This window comes from Patella vulgata, chromosome 7, assembly GCF_932274485.2.
Source record: "Patella vulgata chromosome 7, xgPatVulg1.2, whole genome shotgun sequence".
Lineage (NCBI taxonomy): Eukaryota > Metazoa > Mollusca > Gastropoda > Patellidae > Patella > Patella vulgata.
In genome coordinates, this window is record NC_065885.2 from 31,260,744 (window position 1) to 31,281,936 (window position 21,193).

Sequence of the window (21,193 nt, forward strand, 5' to 3'; positions counted from 1 at the left end):
ACTTGAACATGAAATGAAATGAACTAAACTGTAGGATTTCCTATTGACTTATATCAGTCAAAGTTGTTTTTCACTTCTATTACTGGAGTCAACAGAATCACATTAGTATACTACTTCAATTTCATTATTTTTTGCTTGCCCATTGTTGCCTCGTGGCGGTTCAGGAAGATTGAATACCTTCCAGAACATAAAATAGGGGTGTTGCTATAATTTCTTCTCTGTGTATACCTCGAAATCATTAATTATTTACCTAATTATCTTTTTTAAAAAGCAGGGAACAATCAATTACTTATCGCTCTAGTTTAGTAGTTAACCTAAGCAGCAAATGTATACTTTAGAACTCAGTAAAGAGTACTTTGATCACTCTTAATCAATTAGAATCAGAGTTATCGTTTTCTAAAGCACTAACAAATCAAATCAAATTGACTGTCTCGGTTTAACCATTGAACTTAGTCAACGCATTTGTGTCATGAAACTATACGCCACATTTCATCACTCTCACTTAATAAGAATCAAAGTGTTCGTGTTCCAAAGTCATAACAATCTCGGCTAAAACTGAGCAGCAATTGCTTATCATCACAGGAACGTTATGGAACTATACAATTATCATTCCCCTCACTTAAATCTACATAATGTAAGATTTAGATAAAGAACTAGCCATTCTTGCTTTAATAGTTCGAAAGTAGATGATGTAAATGAATAATTTGAAAATTTCATTCAAATTACTCTATTGCAAGCGAAGATATTAGCCTTTGAAGATTTGACAGACGTGTGCAATAATTTCAATCACCGTACTGGTTGATCGAAGCTAAGTCTCGGTCCTCCATATTTGATTAAATCAAAGTATCGCTGAACCATTCTAATCTATTTAATATCGGAGAAATCTGATGCCATCGAGAGTTGATTAAGGTATGGATCAGTTAATTAATGTCTAATTACTTTAGAAAACATTTCAGGCATAAAGAAAGACCTGCAATAGGCAGATTTAGCTCTTGCATAATGTATGTTTAACTGGAATCAAAGTTAACATGTTCCAGAGCATCGAGAAACAAGTTGCATATTTGTGCTTAGTCTAGGCAGGCAGAGGGTGAATATCATCGAACTCAGTCAAGGTATTCACCTAATAAACATCAACACCAAGTTAAAAGCAAAGGTATTGTATTCTAAAAACATTACTTATTATTTTGCTTAACCGAACTCATCCAAGACAATCTACATACAATTTCTACCTCAATTGGAAGCAGAGCTGTTGTGTTCCAAAGTCTCGACCAATCAAATTGCTTTTCTGAGCTTAGCCTCAGTAGAAAATGTTCATTAATCTTAACACCAGGTTTGAAATGAAATGGAGTTTAACTTCCTACTGTTCTGCGCCGACTTGGATAATGAAGACGGGCATATGCCATACAGTGTGCGATGAGGGCAAATTTGCCCGGGCAGCGGTACGATGGCCCACTCTTATATCAAATTCCAACTGCCAGGGGATCTTTTATGTGCACGCCTATGGATACATGGGACCTAGGTTTTTCGTCCCATCAACGACTAAACAGCTGTCCTTGCCAGACCCCCATTCCTGCACCACTGACAAGGAAACCTCCGTTGGAAAATCCCGATGAACTTTCATGGCCAATGCAATGATCGAACACGCGACCTCCAGGCTAGCCACCACCGAGCCACCGTGACTCCCAGCACCAGGTTTGATCATCGTACATTGCAACTGGTTGACACAATGTACGGTTGCTCGACCTTTTGATCCCACCTCCTCTGTCAAAAATGTGCAGAATTAAAATTCAGAATCTTACAAACCATATGCAAAGACTTGTTTCCCCTTCTTTCATGAAATCAATAATAAAAGTCATGAACAGGAAGCCAATTAAAAACTACCAATGCAGTGTCCCATCTCTTATTGTTGCGTGGCGTGTGGGTCTAAAGCGTAATGGGTTAGGTCCAACGTTAGGTACGTGGAAGAAATTAGGGACATTTGCAAAATACGTGTATAAAAGCAATCCCAGTAAAGGCTTTGTGGGTTAAGCGCCCCCACCCCTTCCTACACACACACACACCCACACACACACCCACACACGCGTGTACATAGTTGAAATTAAAGATACTTCTTGCTAAATACGTATACAAAAACAACCCGACCCGAGCTCTCCAACACCAGCGAAAGCTCCGTGGGTTAAGTGCCGTGCGTGTACGTGGTCGAATTTAAAGATATTTGCAAAATACATGTACAAAAGCAACCACAATTTTTTCAATACCGGTAAATGACACCCTTTTGTTATTTTCAAGCGGATGATTATCTCGAACAAATTGCGATAAGACACTTCCTCTTTTAATTTTTTTTTAAAACATGAGATTAAGTTCATTCCTAAGTCTTCTTCAACTCAATTGACAGGAATACAAAGAAAGTGAAGCATGCCATTTTTTCTCCCTCGACAAGACAGAATTATTCATTTCCATTTGTTCTTTTTTACTGGTGGACCTGACTATGAATTAATGTGATTGAAATTTCGTTCGGCAATTATAGCGCAGAATAAAAACAGTGATGGCATTTTAATAGAATCGACTGATCTGGAGTTTAGAAAGAAGATCGATATTATTTTTAGAGCATGATCTCACTTGGGTAGAAACCATTTGATAGCTTTCCTCCATGTCATTCCAGTTATCCCATACTCCCACATATTTCCTGTATTCATGTGGATCATTTTGAAAGATAATAACATTATATTTTTGAACTTGCATAGAAATAACTAGAATGTGTAATATCTCATTGATTGAGTTCCTAAAGATCCATCTATATTTATTGCTTATTATGTAGAGTTTAGGCGCCCGGGTGATTTATATGTGTCTATCCCACGCGTGTACGTGACACGGAGTATGGTCGACTACAATGTTCGATGTGGTTTTTCTGAATGCAAAACCCCCAAATGCACAAGCAAATATACATGATTTATTGGTCTCGAAATGACATAGTGCTAAATGTAGGTTTAACAATTTTCACTTTCAGCTGTGTTTAATGCGTTTTTTATAATTTGTATCAGTGACTATCCGGCCTCTGATAGCTTTATTATATTGACAAAAAAACCTAAACTAAATTGGTAGTGTTTTGAAGGGATATTTGGAAGCTGAATGTTTAATCCAGGCGTATCATTTTTACATACATTATTTATGTAAGGTCTGTCGACTGAAGGAGACATGTAACTCAAGGCTATTTACTGTTCAACAACTACATGGATTTTGCCACTGAACGAATTTTCATTTATAAATAAATAAATAAATACCCCCCCCCCCCCCCAATGAATCAGGAATCTTTAATGAAGTCGAGGAATTTGAAAATTCAGAGTTGGGTTGAATTGGCTATAATTGAAAACACGATCCCTGAACAGTTTGGGGAGTTAATTAATTTGGAGTAAAGTTTAAACGTTGCAATTCCACCGTCTTAAGGTAACGCCGTGGTAGAAACATTAAATGATTTGGATTATCTATAAATATAGTATTTTCTCGACACAATTTTTGTTAAAGATAAATAATTAGCGACGAATAAAGGGAGATAAATCAATTTATACTCGGTGTCTATCAGGGGTAAGTCTACTAATTATTGATCCATATGGTTTAATTTATAATTTCATGCCTTATCTGGACATTTAATGACATTTCAAATTTCGATCCGATTATCTGATAAACATCTTGAAAGAGTTTGAACGAGAGGTATAATCACATATGGATGTTTGTTCAAGAATTCATTAAGAGTCATCAAAACATGACAGAAAATAAAAATTCAAACCCCATTCTTCCCTTCTAGATGTAATAATAAAAATTTAAAAAACTCCATTGTCGAAATTAGTGGCGCGACTCCCCTACAGTCGGGACACCTCGATAGGTTTTAGACTAACATATTATGTGAGAGGCATTTGGGATCCACTTTAAGAGCGTTTCCAAGAGAGCACCATGCAGGGGGTGATAACCATCGGGTCAGGGATCTGGACCATTTTTTTATTCTGTGAGAAGGCGGGGTTTAACGGCCACTGGAAGCTAACTAGGTCATTTTGGGACTAAGTGGTGATGCATATGTAAGGGCATTTTTATATTCCATTCAGTCGTTAGCAAGGATGAGAGAGAGAGAGAGAGAGAGAGAGAGAGAGAGAGAGATCCACCCGGCACAAACTAGGTCCTCATTTTGGGACTAACATGGTACAATTTTATTTCAATAATTTACTAGCGCAAAAAGAGAAAACCCACGAGGTTGGGCAGACAATCCTCCACCATCACCATGTCACGTACAAGCTTGGGATGGAAACCACTCTATGACAGACCTTATATCCACAGCGCATGTGTTAGACAACTTTTGACTTACCATGGGAAAGGTTTCACGAATGTCCAATACAATTTACTCAGAATAAATCTTATATGAATATGATGAATATGATATAGTAATGAAAGGTGAAATATGTTATACGATTCAGGGTAAGCATATTTCAGCTCGTGGCTGGAAATGTTCAGTGGAGAACCGGGCAATCTAACCGCGATGACTTACTAATAGTAGAGAAGCAACTGTTACGTCGCCCGTGGCTTGAAGACTAAGGTGACTACACAAAACGCATGGGGTAAATAGGTGGGTTTCATCTGCCAAAATTGATTGTCCATTATACATTGTATCCTTCTAATTAACAATGGATGGAATTGTGTCGATATGAAAGCTTGCCATGCCAGTCCATATATAATTATACATTTGCCTGCTACAAACTACTGAATACAAATGAGTATAATCACGACCTGACCCTGCAAAATTATACACCAGTCACTCCCCTTCCCTACGATGGCCTTGAACGTCCGATTTTGTCACAAACACTTTATGATTTTTAACCAAAATAACATATTAGGCTCAAGGAACTTCAAGTAACAAATATAATAATAACGTTGATAATCGACGGCCATTTCAACTATTGAAAATAATCGTCGATCATCAGTGAAAAGACAATTCGCGTGGAAAATACTGTTTTTTTACACATTTTCAGAGTACTGCAGCACTCCAGTGCGTTGTATACTGATAAGCTTTTTTTTTCTTCTGACAATTTACTTGGAGGAATGTCCTCCACAATCACACCAAGCAATTTTAAGTGAGAACTGCTACACACGTTTAAGGGTGGCATAGTTTTACACAAATGTAAAATTACCACATTTAGATAAGAATGTTGCCCCAAAACAACAAATTCCAGTTGTACCGCAAGTTGTCATTTTTTTTCACTAAATCGTGTGACTTCTGTCGCCTAGGAGTTCACATAGACCCTGTATGATTGAAAATTGTTGAAACACAGGGTTGTCGTTTTTTGTTCAATTTCTGCATGGTTCTCCCGTGGGCGCGTTCTTAACGTGTTAGATTTTATGTATAGTATGCAAGCAGAGTTGTTAATCCTGTGTTTTGTTGAGAATTTAAGCACTGACTAATAAATACACAAGTAAACTGGTTATTTTTTGTCGTTAAGGGGCGGATTAAGGGATCGGCCAATGGAGGCGACTCGTTCCGAATGGCACAGCTACAAGCTGAAAAGGTTTGAAAATTACATCGCCGTAGATGAGATTTAGAGCACTTTCCTATGGGTTTAGGTAGAAACTGGAACCGACGATTTCGTTGTCCAAAAATGAAATTGGTTTTGCATTATATAAGTCAACATATTTGAATACCATGCAACCTAAAGTATCCCACATCAAAGTGCCCAGTTATTCATAAAACAAACACCGTCCTTCATCAAATAATGCCTCGATCCCCTCTAAAACAACCACCTCCTCTACAAAATAGCACCATCCTTCATCACAGCACACCCCTGTACTCTAGAACCCCTATCGTAAATGAACTTTCGCCCCCTTTAAAAACTAATCATGATATACACTGATCAGGTGTAGTTAATTCGCCAATCTATATTTTATCTAAAAACACCATAGGAGTAAAGAAAAAATGATGCGTTTGTTTATTGGTTTAAGTGAAGGACCACCATAAAATGGAACAAATGAAAATATTTGTATCTCGATTGCATTTTATGATTAATTTGTAACAGCGGTATTCCAATAATGGTCTGATACAAAAGCAATCTTGGCACAGTCAGTGTTATGACAACGTGTACAGACCATGTCATGTGTTTATTATGACTGTTCCAGGGGTCTAATCCATGTTTATATTTGAATATTTAGACCACATGGAAAGTTGTCAGGGTATATCACCAGTTTTCATTAAAAATATATTCTAAACTATTAAAATGTTTATTCAGTGTAAAAACTTGACATTATGTCTGGTGGTTTTCACACTTCAGACGAAAATAGCCAGTTTATATGACAAAACCCAAACAGACAAACGTGTGTTATTTCTCATTCATTAAATAATCATCTTAAACCAAGGGGTCTTGTTAATATCAGAATAAGTCACAATTAGAATACACTTACAGTGTCAGATAAATGTTTACAAAAGAGCAATTTTGACATTCTTCTTTCTGTTACCCAATAGAAGTTTTCACAAACATTTTTCTTACTACTGTTCTGGTTGTTCACTTCTGGCTCCTGTATGCTTATTGTAATTATAGTAGTCTTCTACAAAACCATTCTTATAAATTGTTCATGTGATTGACTACTGGTAGTTCTTGTGCGTTTTTTTATATTGTTTATTTTTTGTTTCCTTGGCGATTCAAACATTTTCCCCAAAACCCCTTCTCAGCTAAATCAGACATATTAAAATGTAGTCTTTAAACATCTGATGACCTTTTTCCTCCAAGCGAGCTTCTTTTAACAAGAAGATTACTAACAGTCAAATAATATCTACCTAATATCTCAACACATGTCAATCCAGCATGTTATTAACAATAGCTGTGTTATATAAGATAGTATCATATCTCAGTTTATAAAACTTTCGTCACTCATCTATAATTATATATATTCTCACGACTTTCAACTTCATTGCCTGCTTATTATCTTAGTTAAAGGGAGACACCCTTTATAGTTATAGCCCGTTCACACGCTTAAGTTGAACTGGTTTAAAAGCCCCGGGGATCGTTAAACTAGTTAAACTGTGTTGCCTGAACGCAAATGTGGGGCTAATAAACCTGTCTTCGAGAAGGGTTTTTATTTTAAACTAGCTCATCATGGCTGTCTGAACGGGTTGGCTTAAAAAACCCGTCTCCAGCTGGCTTTGAACATGCGCAGTACGCAGTAAGGTACATTCCTGGGGAAAAGTCGAGGTCAGACAGTGCCAGTGTTATCGAAAGCGTGCGAGAACCGAATAAAGAATATGAAGCTACCCATGCGTAGTTAACTCTAACCTCCGACCGAAGAGGCTTATCGTGTAGATATGGCTATCCAGACACTGTGGAAATTTTGTCGTCAATCAAAATAAAATTGTCCGGGTTTGGTTTTGAAATTATCATTCAGGTAGCTGCACGGGGCTAGGAAAGAAAGAAGTCTGTTACGCAGTATTTTTCCCTAAAACATGGGGATGCGTTAAGATTTAGAAAATCAATAAACAGTAGCTTTAAAAGATGTTTCAATAGAATCGTAATCAAAACGATTGGTGCTGTTCAGGTGATGATCGACTTTTTCAGGGCGTGTGTCTGTAATCTGAAGATAGAAAGATAAAAAAATATACATCACTAAAACTTCATTACACAATTCTAAATTTATGTATTTTCCAGATGATTTGAGCCAATCTCATGTGGTATCTTATAATGTAATGTAATATCGCATTTACAGAATTATCTGAATCCAATACAACATGCAATTTAACAGTGTAGTGGTATAATAGTATAACAAAAATAAACACCCCACGACACGATATACAAAGTAACCCTCCATCATTAAAGGAGAAAGGCCGAATGTTCATTGTGTCTCAGAAAGGGGATCGTGTAAATGTGAACAGGTAGCCGAACATTTTTGAGCTCAAATTATTAATCTGCCTGAATTATAATCGTTTAAACGGTTTACAGGGGTTACAAACACTTTCTGGATGCTCACCTCATAGATACCTACATGTACCGTAAACAGTAGAGGTGGCCAACCTAAGATGCACATTGGATCATTCCAAGTGGAATCGATGATACCATATCTCCACCATAGATACCTACATGTACCGTAAACAGTAGAGGTGGCCAACCTAAGATGCACATTGGACCATTCCAAGTGGAATCGATGATACCATATCTCCACCATGCTCAGACGTTTCTATCTAGGATATACTACGAGATACAATGAAAGAAGGTTCGTTACAATACAATAATTAGCGAATCATGCTTGACATCCCTTGAATACTGGCAGGTTATCGACATTCAGGGGACGACCACCATTTATTAGTATTGCTTGTAAACCATTAAATATTTTGATTTTCATTTTGAGTGAAGTCTGCATCATTACAGCCCTGGGACTGTAAAGTTCAGTGGACGCTTACGACTCCCCCCCCCCCGATCCATTCACTTGATTAGAAATTTATTGTTTATGTCTTGTAATGTAGTACTCTGTAATTTGTCTTGAACGCAGATTTGTCTTGACTGCCTTGTTTGTTTGTGGTGTGGTTCTCCTGCACTTACATGGTGTCAGATTATTAAGACAAAACTATCCATCAGCGCTAAACATGTTCTTTGTGTCTCGGCTGTTAGTGTTGTAACAGTATATAGTGTATATTATGACTGTAACATGTAATACTTACTTAGTTAAACTAATAAATTACAAACAGTTTAGACGTAATATAGACAGGATGTTGATATATTATTGACAGCACTAGGTGTAGATTACAGTGATATTGTGTCTTCTACATACCACGCTAAAACCATAACCGTTTCCATGGTGCTTTATAAACAGATCGTGTGCCATTGTAAAATCATAACCTTGTCAATTGTGCTTTCACAGATTGTATGACATGCTTTTTCCCCTACCATAAGGTGATTGCTAGTCAAGAAACTCGCCGACCTCCACCTGACAGCTCGATTTTTCCGAAAATATCAAGTTCATATTCAAGTTATCGTCTTGGTCAACATCTCAGTTATCTCATCAAAACAAGCACCACCACAGTGTGATTCCTTAACAGTCCCGTCCCTAACACACACACACACTCCTTCCCCCAAAACACACCCGGACACGCACATATTTATGTTGAAAATGACATTTATCTGACTGAAATCTAAATAATTTACAGTTTATATTTCTGACGTTTAAATCAAATCAAATTTATACTGTGGACAGAAACTAGGTCTTAACTGAGGTAAACTGCCATTCTTTTAGAAAAACCCCAACAAAACATGGCATTGAAATACGCAGATGAAAACAACTTTTACTTCATACATTAAAAGAAACATTAAAAGCAATGTAGACATAATTACTTGTTTAATAGTTACCGTAATTTAAAAGGGGCAGACAATCGCTTGGGGTCTGACAGTATCAAACGTGAAATGAAACGAAAGTAAATCTAAGACGTGTGTTTATAATTGATTTTCAGTTTGATTATATCGGTTTATTTCATTCATTTTAACATGAAAGAACATTTTGCATTGCTGTTTATAATAATGAATATGCTACTGATGCAATATTCATTAATGTTGAAGTTCTAGGGCAATTTTCAAACCCAAATAGGTTAATGGTATTTAAGTAAAACGAGAGCGAATAAAGAGTGGATCGTGATCTACAAAGGTAACAAGTGGCAACGCGATGGCACACGTTTATAACACACCTTTCGGCACGAAAAGTTTTCAAACGAGGATGGAATTTGATCCTAGTGTTAATCATTACCGTTTATACAATTTTATATAACGTACGACTCCACATATGTAGCCCCAATGCTCGACAATTAATGCTGCAGTCATATAAAGAATGTTATATATACTATTCAAAAAAAGTAGGGGATATTTGATTTTGGGGGCATAATACTAAAATATGCAAATGACTACGAAAAAAGTCACTATAGAACCTAACAGAAGAAACATTTCCAGTTACATGTGACGCCCAAACGCACCAATAGCTACCGCATGGAATGCAGGTGATGCTTGGGATCATCATGGGGGTCCAACCCAAGATTTGCACGACTCTGACTTTGAATGTTACAGTCATTGTGGCATTGAATTCCAGGGTGGAAACATCAGTTTAATTGTTTTAGTGACCAGAAAACAAATTTTGATATGCGTCGGCTTACCCAAAATGAAAGGTTACGTGCCCTTGGCATGCTACAGATCGGCACAACACAGGCGGTTGTGGCGCGAACGATGAATGTTTCTCAGTCTGTCATAAGCAGGCTATGGTCCAGATACCGTTATACACAATCTGTACAGGACAGACCACGCTCAGGTCGACCAAGGGCGACAACTCAAGCCCAGGATCGATTTATCCGTACCTTGGCCTTGAGAAATCGTGTCATCACAGCAAATCAGATCAGAGCTCGTCTTCAAACAGACACTGGTGTGAGAGTGAGTGGCCAGACGATTCGGAATCGACTGCATAGGGGTCACCTTCGCGCCCGACGTCCTCGCGTGATCCCTTGTTTGAGAGATCATCACATTCAGGCAAGACGTCGTTGGTGTAGGGATAGTCAACACTGGGATAATCGACGCTGGAGCAATGTGATGTTTTCAGATGAGTCAAGGTTCACTGTTGATTTTTTGGACAGACGTAGGAGGGTGTGGCGTGGTCGAAACGAGCGCTTCCAAGACGTTAACGTCATCAGACATGATCGATTTGGGGGTGGTTCTGTTATGGTGTGGGGAGGCATCACTGTTGCTGGAAGAACGGCTTTACATGTTGTTGCAGGGCGTGTTACAGGCCAGTACTACCGGGACAACATCTTGGCAGTCCATGTTGTGCCGTTCGCACGACGTCATGGCCGCCGTTTCATCTTCCAGGATGACAACGCAAGATGTCACAGGGCCAGGATCGTTACAGGTTACCTCCAACAACAGAACATCACCACATTACCTTGGCAAGCACTGAGTCCCGACCTCTCCCCCATCGAGCATGTCTGGGACATGCTTGGACAGAGGTTACGTCAACGTCAACAACGTCCTGCCAATGTCCAAGAACTTGCTGCTGCGTTGCAACAGGAATGGGACAATCTGGACCAAAATGACCTTAGACGTCTCATTAGGAGTATGCCACGTCGGATCAATGCTTGTTTGGCAAACAGAGGAGGATTTACCCGTTACTGACTTGGTTGTGATGCTGTGGTAACTTTGCTGTTTGACCCCGGGTATCATTTTACCCTTATAATGGTCAGTCTGTGCCTTACTTAGTCTAACGATCATTTGGAATAAATCGATGAATGTGAACTTCATTTCATTTTGTCATTTGTTTCTTCGTCAGTTTCATTAGGTGACTTTAATAACACTTAAAAATCAAATATCCCCTACTTTTTTTGAATAGTATACATTGTATATTACGATTCGAACAATGCCCATGTGGTTTTACAAAAGCAATGATTTCCGCGATAAGTAATCGCTTTCGAGGGAATAATTATATTAACAGATCTATACCGAGGAACCAATTTTTCTTTACTGGGAAGGAATAGGGTGGTGAATTCATTTTGACCAACTGCCGCTGCTTTTCAGTTGTTGGTCACTATTGTTCTTTTCGCCCTGGTAAGGTCGGAATAAAACTTTTCAATCAACGCCAGTTCGGTCACGAAATAATACTATCGGAGTCGACGTAATTAGCAATAAATACTGAATTAATAAATTGCTTATTAAATATATATATATATTAGCTATTAATTTATAGTCTAAAAATGTTAAAGACGTTCATGAAATCGATTAAAATGTCTGTAACTCTTAATATTGCTTCTTAATTAGCTTAATTGGCTATACTAATACTAATTACGAATCAGAAGCAGACAATTTACCATCTGTGTAGGGATTGTACTAATAATTTGTATTTAAACGAATAAAATCAAAATAGGAATGTCTTCAATTATAATTTGTTTTGATTGGAATTTCTGCTCCAACAAGTCCAAACCTTGAAGTAGCGTTTATCTTTGTCAGAATGTAGTTACGGGTGTTCTGCACAAGACAGGCGTTACTTATTCTATAAAGCAGAACTTCTTTTGCTTCTCGTTTATTTGTAGACTTCCTTGTAGAAAGGTACTACTGAATCTCACAATAAAACTCAAACAAGTTTGCAGAATCGAAAAAATTGGGGCGTTTGTATGTGAAAATTATTAGGTCATTTCAATCAGGAAGGTGTATGCAATCTTTGAACATCAAAATACTCAAAAAGAAATCTCAAAACAGTGATGTCAAAGAATTATAGCTCTCTTTTTTTAAAGAAAAAGGATGCAGATAGTATTTACTTTTATTATGAAGGGTTTAAGTAGTGTCCTGTAGTTTGTTTTGAGTTATGTCAATGTTCACTGAAAATTTCAACTTTTTGTTACCGTATTCATTTTTTATATTATTTTTTTTGAACGATATCTGTTTTATTTAAGTATTTTATTCGTTTTCTACATGCTAAGACACGTTAGATCTCAAAAATCAAAACTGATGTCTAGACTATGATAGAAAATAAACTGATGTTACAGGTTTTCAAATCAGACAATTACTTATTTTTTTCATCGTATATTACAAGTCACGATAAGACTTATAAATTTGACGTGCAGTGAGCTTTTAACATCAAAATAATTATATTGTTTATAACAGAATTATACAGATTGCATCGCTGGGTGCAAAAAAATATAGGCTTGTTTATAAAAAATTATCACCGCTTCTGAAACACCCACTTAGAATAAGTCAAGGGTAATTTGTATTTTAACATTGTTTACGTTACATTGGTTTTCTTTTTATATGAAAACTTACTAGTAATAAGGCATGTCTGGTTTAAAGCTTTTACTGTACTTGTCCAGAAATGACCCGGTATGAGCCGAAGGAACGTTAAACCACATTTCTCCCTGTCTCTCTTTAAAGATTACATCACTACTAAAGACCCTACGATCAAACGAATTATGTTATGTCCCGAAATAATCTAGTTTGTGATGGGTGTAAATTAGTGCCCCCCCCCTCTCCAAGTCTCGCACTCTCTCAGCACCAGATATTTAAAATGACTCACATAAACGCATGACAAAATATCTATAATTAGTGCCAGTATCAAATATGTAACATGATTTACATGATCAGATGAGAATCGATCTATAATTAGTAACATTCCAAATATTTAAGATCACGTACATGATCACATGACAATAGATCTATAATGTGCCAGTACCAAATATTAGCAGGACTTACAGACTTACAACATATCACGCCAGTAGCCGTCTGCCATTGTTGATTATATTACCCAGTACTATATGTGTCATAAAATGCGATTTAAGACTAAATAAAACTTACTAGGTCCACATTGAAACAATAGAAATAATCAAAAACAAAAGTCATTCATTGAAACTTCTGATTATTCAAAATGTATTGAACATCATACATCAAATATTATTTTTCAATCGTGGCGAATCCAGCCTCAACTGTTGTGGCAACTGATCTACAAATTTTTTCACCAAAATAAAACGAAACGAAAAATTATAAATTGGTAAAATAAAATATTTTCAATAAATTAATGTTCATTCTAAGACATCCCAGGGGACATCACTCGATAGGAATATCGATAAAGTTCGAAATAATAATGAAAATTTAACTTTGAAATCATCATTTTAGAAAATCTTTCAGTCACGTTTAAACTTAAAATTTCACAAATCAAGTCTTTCTTCCTTTTTCATCAATAAAACTAGTTTAGTTACTGGACGTTTCAATACATTCCCATCTGAATATTTTACATCCACAATTCGTACTAAATTATCATCTCCGGTATAAGTGTTTATAATCTCTGCTAACTTCCATTTTCCACGTTTAACATTTTCATCAACGACCAAAACTATGTCTCCTTTATTAAGGTTTTCTCGGGTGTTTGGCCATTTGTCGCGAGGTGAAAGTTTCTGAATATTATTCATCCATCTACGCCAAAATCCGTCTATCATTGTATTACAAAGTTCTCTTCTCTTACGAAGATTTCCGGTGTATTCTTTACATGGAACAACTGGGTTTTTTAAATCTCCTCTTCCTATAAGAAAATGATTCGGTGTTATCGGCGGATCATCCAAAGGTGACGATGAACTTAGGGTAAGTGGGCGACTATTCAATAAACCACTAATTTGAGCAAAAATTGTTTCCCATTCAACAAAAGAAAGTTTGTCTGCTTTAACTAAATGTCTCATCGATTTCTTAATTTCCTGTACCATACGTTCTACAGCTCCCTGGTGATGCGGTCCACCAGGAGGTCCGAACTTCCATGTTATATCAAAACGTTGACAGTTCGAGCGTATTTCATCTTGATTCAAACGTAACTGTAGTTCGCGTATTTCATTGTCTGCTCCTCTGAAGCATGTAGCGTTATCACTGATTAAAAGTCCTGGTGCTCCACGGATACTAATAAAACGTTCTAGCGCTTGTAAAAAAGCTGCAGTAGATAAATCCTGAACACATTCTAAATGTACTGCTCTTGTCACTGCACACGTGAAAACTGCACAATAACCTTTTGTTACTGTATTACGATTAAGTTTAACATTTACTGGCCCTAAATAATCCACCATTGTAGTCTGAAAAGGCGGGGTACATGGCTTTATACGAAAGTCTGGCAAATCAGCCATTCGTTGCTCTACTGTCTTCCCACGATAACGAATACAAATTACACATTGGCGAACTATTTGGCGTGATAAATTAATATCTCCAATAATCCAGTAAGTCTTGCGTATTTCAGCTGCTGTTCTTAGATGCCCTCCATGTAATGAATACTTATGTCTCTCTAAAGCTATAAGATAGCTAATATAACTTTTCTTCGGAAGCAAATACGGATGACGAATATCATACGAAATTGGTGCATTGTGAATTCTTCCTCCAACTCTATATACTTGATCTGTATCGTCGTAGATTGGTTCCAGTTTCATTATATGACGGTTATCGAAATCCAAATCTTTTTGGGCATATCTAATCCAGTATAATTTTGCTTCATAGATTCTTTTGCGAGAAGGCCAACGAAATATAGTCGTCGTTAAATCCTTTAACCATTTATTCCTAGGGATATCCTTAAGCGATAAGATTCTTGCTGTTACCATTACCAGACGAGTCCAACTTGAGAACCGACGAGGATCCAATAATGTATTGTCTTGATCAAGTCGAGCAGCTAGAATTTTGGCATTTCTGACGTGGTATTTCTTAAGTTCTGTATCTTCTCTATCAATAGAAACATTAGGAGTTATTGGCCACTCATTCGAAGATTTACGTAAAAATCCAGGCCCGTTGATAACTGTACCTAGTTCATTAGCTTTGACTCCTCGGGACACTAAGTCAATCGTATTCTGATCACTTGGAACATACGCAATGTCTTTCACAGGATTAAATTCAGACGTAATCTCCCCAACACGATACGACACATATGAACGAAAAGATTTAGACTGTCCGCGCAACCAACTAATTGCTGTAATACTATCTGTCCAGATCTTCATGTAACTTATCTCAAGTCGTAAAGCGTTTCTAATTGTGATCATCAATCTCGAAAGAAGAAGTACTGCTTGTAGTTCTTTCCGTGGTATACTTGATTGTTTCAACGGCGTAAGTCGAGCTTTTGCACATACAAATGTCAAATCAGCTTTATCTTCGTTGTCTGGCCATCTTAACCAAACTCCTATTCCCATGGCATCCTCTGACGCGTCGCTTAAACCATGTAGTGAAGAACTTGGTAAATTGGGCTTTCCACGTAACCTCTCAGGTATAAGACATCGGTGAATTTCTATCGCACTAACATTCTGCAAATCATGTTTAATTGTCTCTAAAGTTTTATGTAAATCACTATATGGACTAATCGGATCATCCCAGCCCATTTCATACTGCCAGAGCTGTTGTAATAGAATTTTCGGGCGTACCAAGATACCAGATAAAATTCCGTAAACATCGTAATAACTAGCTGTCATCCTCAAAATATTACGTTTTGTAGGAATGAAATCCTTTAACGAAACTTCCTTCACACTCAGAGTATCTTTGTTAAGATTCCATTTCGTTCCAAGTACCGTTGTCGTACTGTCATCAGGATAATACTCGGGATCACAAAGTTTTCTCTCATTCTATAACCATTTTCGAATTTTAAAATTTCCTTTCTCTAAGGTCGATATAAGTTTAGACTTTAGTTGTTTGGCATCATTTAACGATCTTTGTGAATCGGTCAAATCATCAACATAAAATTGGTTGTTGGCAATTCGTTGAATTTCAATATCATTAGGAGCATGTTCAGCCGCGACATGCCGTAGAGCAATAATAGCTGCTGCTGGAGAAGGCTTATCTCCAAACGTAACTGTTGTCAATTCATAAACTTCTATAGGATCTTCGGGTTTCTTACGAAAAACATAACGATGAAATCTAGAGTCATTTGGATTCATTCTAACAGCTTGAAACATTTTACTAATGTCTGCGATTACTCCGATTTCATACTCTCGAAAACGTAAAGCGATATCAAATAAATCAGTGTTCATGTTATGACCTTTGGCAAGATAATCATTGAGAGAATGTCCTTGAAATCGAGCCTTTCCGTCGTAAACTACTCTAACAGGCGTAGTCTCCGAATCTTTGATTACTCCAAAATGAGGTAGAAACCACATCTTCTTGTTGTTGGATATGTCTGCATCAAATTCCATCGTTGATACAAATCTTGCGACTCCTCGAGTAACTTGATCATCCATTTGTTTGCAGTAAATTTCCCATTCTTTCGGGCGATTCTTAAATTGTTTCTCTAAATTCTGAAGACGTTTAACAGCGTAGTCGTAGTTATTCGGTAAATCATTCGGTGATTTCTTCCAAGGAAGGTTAATTTGATAAACTCCATCACACAATTGTGTTACGCTTTGTTGCATTTCGTCTGTCGCGATTTTCTCTTCAGCTTCAATAGAACATTTACAATGTTTAGGTTCAATTCCCATCCGTTCAATTCCTAAAAAATCTTCTATTTCACTAATTGCTGTTACTTGAGTAAAGTTTATTAAAACATTAGATTCGGTTTTAGTGTTACGACCGCCTTGAATATACCATCCTAAGGGACATCTTGCAGCAATTGGATCATCTTCTGTAGGACCTTTGACGTATTCTAGAGCTGTCAACAAATCACTATTTTCAACTCCAAGAAGAATGTCTATTGTCTCAGTGGTCGCTTCATCAATTTCAACGCCTGATAAATGTGGATACTGTTGAAGTTGTTCGTTCGTAACGATGGGCGTGTCACCGCAGGGATTTTCCATCTCTGTAAGGCGAACTTGTCGTGAAAATTTACCATCTAAACTTTCAATAACACATTCTAAAACTCGTAAACGACAGGTTATAGAATCACCTCCTACTGTAGTAATGTTAAAGTCTTGCATAAGTGCTCCATCGCGTCTTTTGATGATTCCAAAACGTATGAGCGAAATCTGACTTCCAGAATCGAGTAAAATTCTAACGATAAAACTTCTAGAACCATGACGTAATCTACCCATGACGGTTGGTAATACACAAGAAATAAAGTTAGAGTTTATTTTGGAAATTAACATCGAATTAACTCGTTTCTTTGTAGGTGTAAATTCTGTAGTTTGTTCATTTAAATTAGAAGTCGTTTGCCCCTGTCCGTCGTAATGTTGATATCCTTCAAGCCCATAAACACGAGGACAGATTGACGAGAAGTGAGTGTCAAGTTTACAAGCAGGAATCTGACATGGTTGAATAAACTGGCACTGTTCATATTTATAAGGTGGTTTACCAGATATACAGTTATCATGTCCACATCGATGACATATACCATTCTTATTCATGATTTCAAATTTCTCAAGCTGTGAAAGTGTCTTAAATTTATGACACCCTTTCAGATAATGATTTGAGAATTCTGGGTGAAGTGGGCATTTCAGAGGTTTAGAGTTGTCTGTTTTCGCGGTGTCTCTATCCCTGTTACCACTCTTATCTCGGCTTATACTTGGCTGTTGACTACTAGTATTACGGTTATAACCAGGGGACATCGTTGAGAAATTCACAGATTTATTAGACCTCTGAAATTTCTGATAATTATTAGGTGATCTACTATCACGTGATTCGATAAATGGACCTTTAGCTTTCTTAAGAAGAATTAATTGCGAGTGTAACCACTTTATGAGGCTATTCAGAGAATCGTCTATGTTGTCATCACGAACCTTCTGAAGGAATAAAATACGATGTTCTTCTGGTAATTTGCGTCGTATTTGGGTAACCAAAACTCTTCCACTAAGATCTGCGCTTTTGCCTAAAGAGTCCATTTGAGTTTCAAAGTTCTGAAGAAATTCTACAAATTTTTCCATTCCACTAAGATTGGTTCTACCTTTGACCTCATAAGAGTTGATATTCTCTAAATCTGTCATAAGAGCTTCTACAACTTGATCTTCATCACCATACGCTTCATCTAATATCTCCCAAGCTCGTTTAATACCACTACAAGCTTTAATCTTATTTCTCTCTCGTGAACGTTCCATAGATTCTGTCAGTTGATAAAAACATTCTATATCATTGAGACTCTGCGAATAATGTCGAAATTGTTCCTTAAATCTTCTGTAATCTCGTATGTCACCAGAAAACGTTGGAAATTTCAATTTAGGCATCCTAGCATGTACAGGTTGCGGGGTTGATGTAGGCCTTACTTCTTGCTGGGTATGTTTCTCATCCTCGATTAATATTAAACGTTTAGTTTCGCGAATCAACTTGTGAACAAGCGGAATAGCGCTGTTGCTTACATCTGAAAAATGATTTTCTTCGGCATTTGCAATTTCCTGTTCGGCCTTATCCATATCATGTTCATTACTGAAATCGTCGGGCTTCAATTCAGCACACTTGAGTCCAATCACTTGATCATTTGTCCACTGTAGAACATCTAAATTTTCTCTAATAAGATCGGCTAATAATTTATATTCTTCGTGAGGAATACCTTCGCCGGCGAGAAGGAGCGAATTTCCATCTTTCATAAGATAGGTAAGTTTCCTTTTAGCGTTTCCGCGAAGCATTTTAGCCTCTCGAATGGTGTTGGGTACTTCCATAGCTGATATGAAATTTCGGCTTGTCTTGTACGGTAAATATACGAATAACCACTTGCTTTTGTTTGTACTGAGTCACTGTAGTTGATAACAATAAACCAGCGGTGAAAAACAACTCACAGAATGACCAACGTAAACACACAAACTGAGTCACTGTAGTTGATAACAATAAACCAGCGGTGAAAAACAACTCACAGAATGACCAACGTAAACAATGTCAGTGCCGATTCATAAGTACGTTCAAATCAAGTACAACAACCATACAACGTTGCCGGATTTTCTTCACTAACAGATTGAAAAAGCTGTCATAAAATGCGATTTAAGACTAAATAAAACTTACTAGGTCCACATTGAAACAATAGAAATAATCAAAAACAAAAGTCATTCATTGAAACTTCTGATTATTCAAAATGTATTGAACATCATACATCAAATATTATTTTTCAATCGTGGCGAATCCAGCCTCAACTGTTGTGGCAACTGATCTACAAATTTTTTCACCAAAATAAAACGAAACGAAAAATTATAAATTGGTAAAATAAAATATTTTCAATAAATTAATGTTCATTCTAAGACAATATGTGTATATCTATTAATTTGAGTAAGTAAGTAAATTTTATTGCATAAAGACGACCACGGGAGAGACAGATGGTAAGTGAGCGAGATGCTGGCAGTTCAAATAAGACTTGACAGTGTAGAGATTGGGCTCATCTTTGCAGGTTTAGCAATATCTTCTATACTAATATTTGTGACTATCGTTTGTCTGTCTGTTCGGGGTTGGCGGCTACACTAGGTCTGCCCCGAGTCTGAAATTTGGGGTATAGGCGTAGCTCGGACCGGGGAGTAACATAGGCCAGGTGGCGTTAGTCTACCACTTACGGTTTCGGAGTTATGACCCCCGAGCGAAGCCGGGCATTCTTCTAGTTCTTGATATTAGTGACATCCTGTTATTAATATGGTCTTGTAAACCTGTATTAGTACTGTGTATAGTATTTTCGTTAATAAACCGGTTCTTGATCCAATTATTTGATATTCAATATGATAAAGGGGGTTGACAAGTTTAATTTTTCACTGCCTAAAGATACGTTATGGAAGATTAGATAAAGAGCTGGCATTTCTCACTATAATATTTTAAAAACTAGAAAATGTAAAGGGAATATGCTGAAAATTTCAGTCAAATTGCTCCATTTTGAACCGAGATATTAGCGCTGAATTTTAGGCCAAGTCTCGATCATCATTACTAAAGTTGGTACGATAAAAGACATTGTCTCGATTATCCATTTTTAATTAAATCATCAATGAGCGGTGAGCGGCAAATCAGATTCAAATCCAGAGAAAATCCGACATATAAGATGGCATCCAGAGTTGATTATGGTCTTTTCAAGTTAATTAATGTTTAATTAATAGTTTATATAACATTTCAGGCCCAAAGAAAAACCTGCAATAGGCAGATTTAGCTCTTGCATAATGTATGTTTAAAGGTCTAATAACATTTTATGTTTTATTAGTGGATTACCCGAATGTGATACCTGTTTACCGCCTGATCTTCCGCCTTAAAATCATTCAAACACACCAAAAGTATTTATGAAAAAGCGGAGAAATAGAAGCAGAAAGGGTTTGTCTATAAAATGAAGCGAACTAAAGTCAGTCTGTAGCGCTTAATGACCGCTTCCACCTAGGGTGATGTCGCAGACACTCGCAGTACACCATCCTGCAAATTTGTTTAAGATAAGGTGTTGTAGTCAAGGTTACCTAGTATCATTCTAACTATTTCAATATGTTAACAATAGGTGGTATATGATTGACCTCTAGTTTGTTTAGTCTTCTTATTGTAATAGTACTTTATATCATAATTATACACATCACAATAAACACCCACATCTCGTCTTCCTCATACACAAGAACAACATCCCAATTCTTACCAGAGGCGGATGTTACAAATTTAGGAAAGTCAATTTTACGGACATTCATGTGACATTCATGCGGCATATTTATTGACTGGAAGCTAAAGTATGTAATATGATTAGTTATTCCTTGTCCACCTATCAGATGTACGGGTAGTGATGTGCAGAGAGGGGATAGAGAGGAGGGGTCGGCCCCACGCATCAATTTCAGGGGAGAATCCAATCAAAAAAG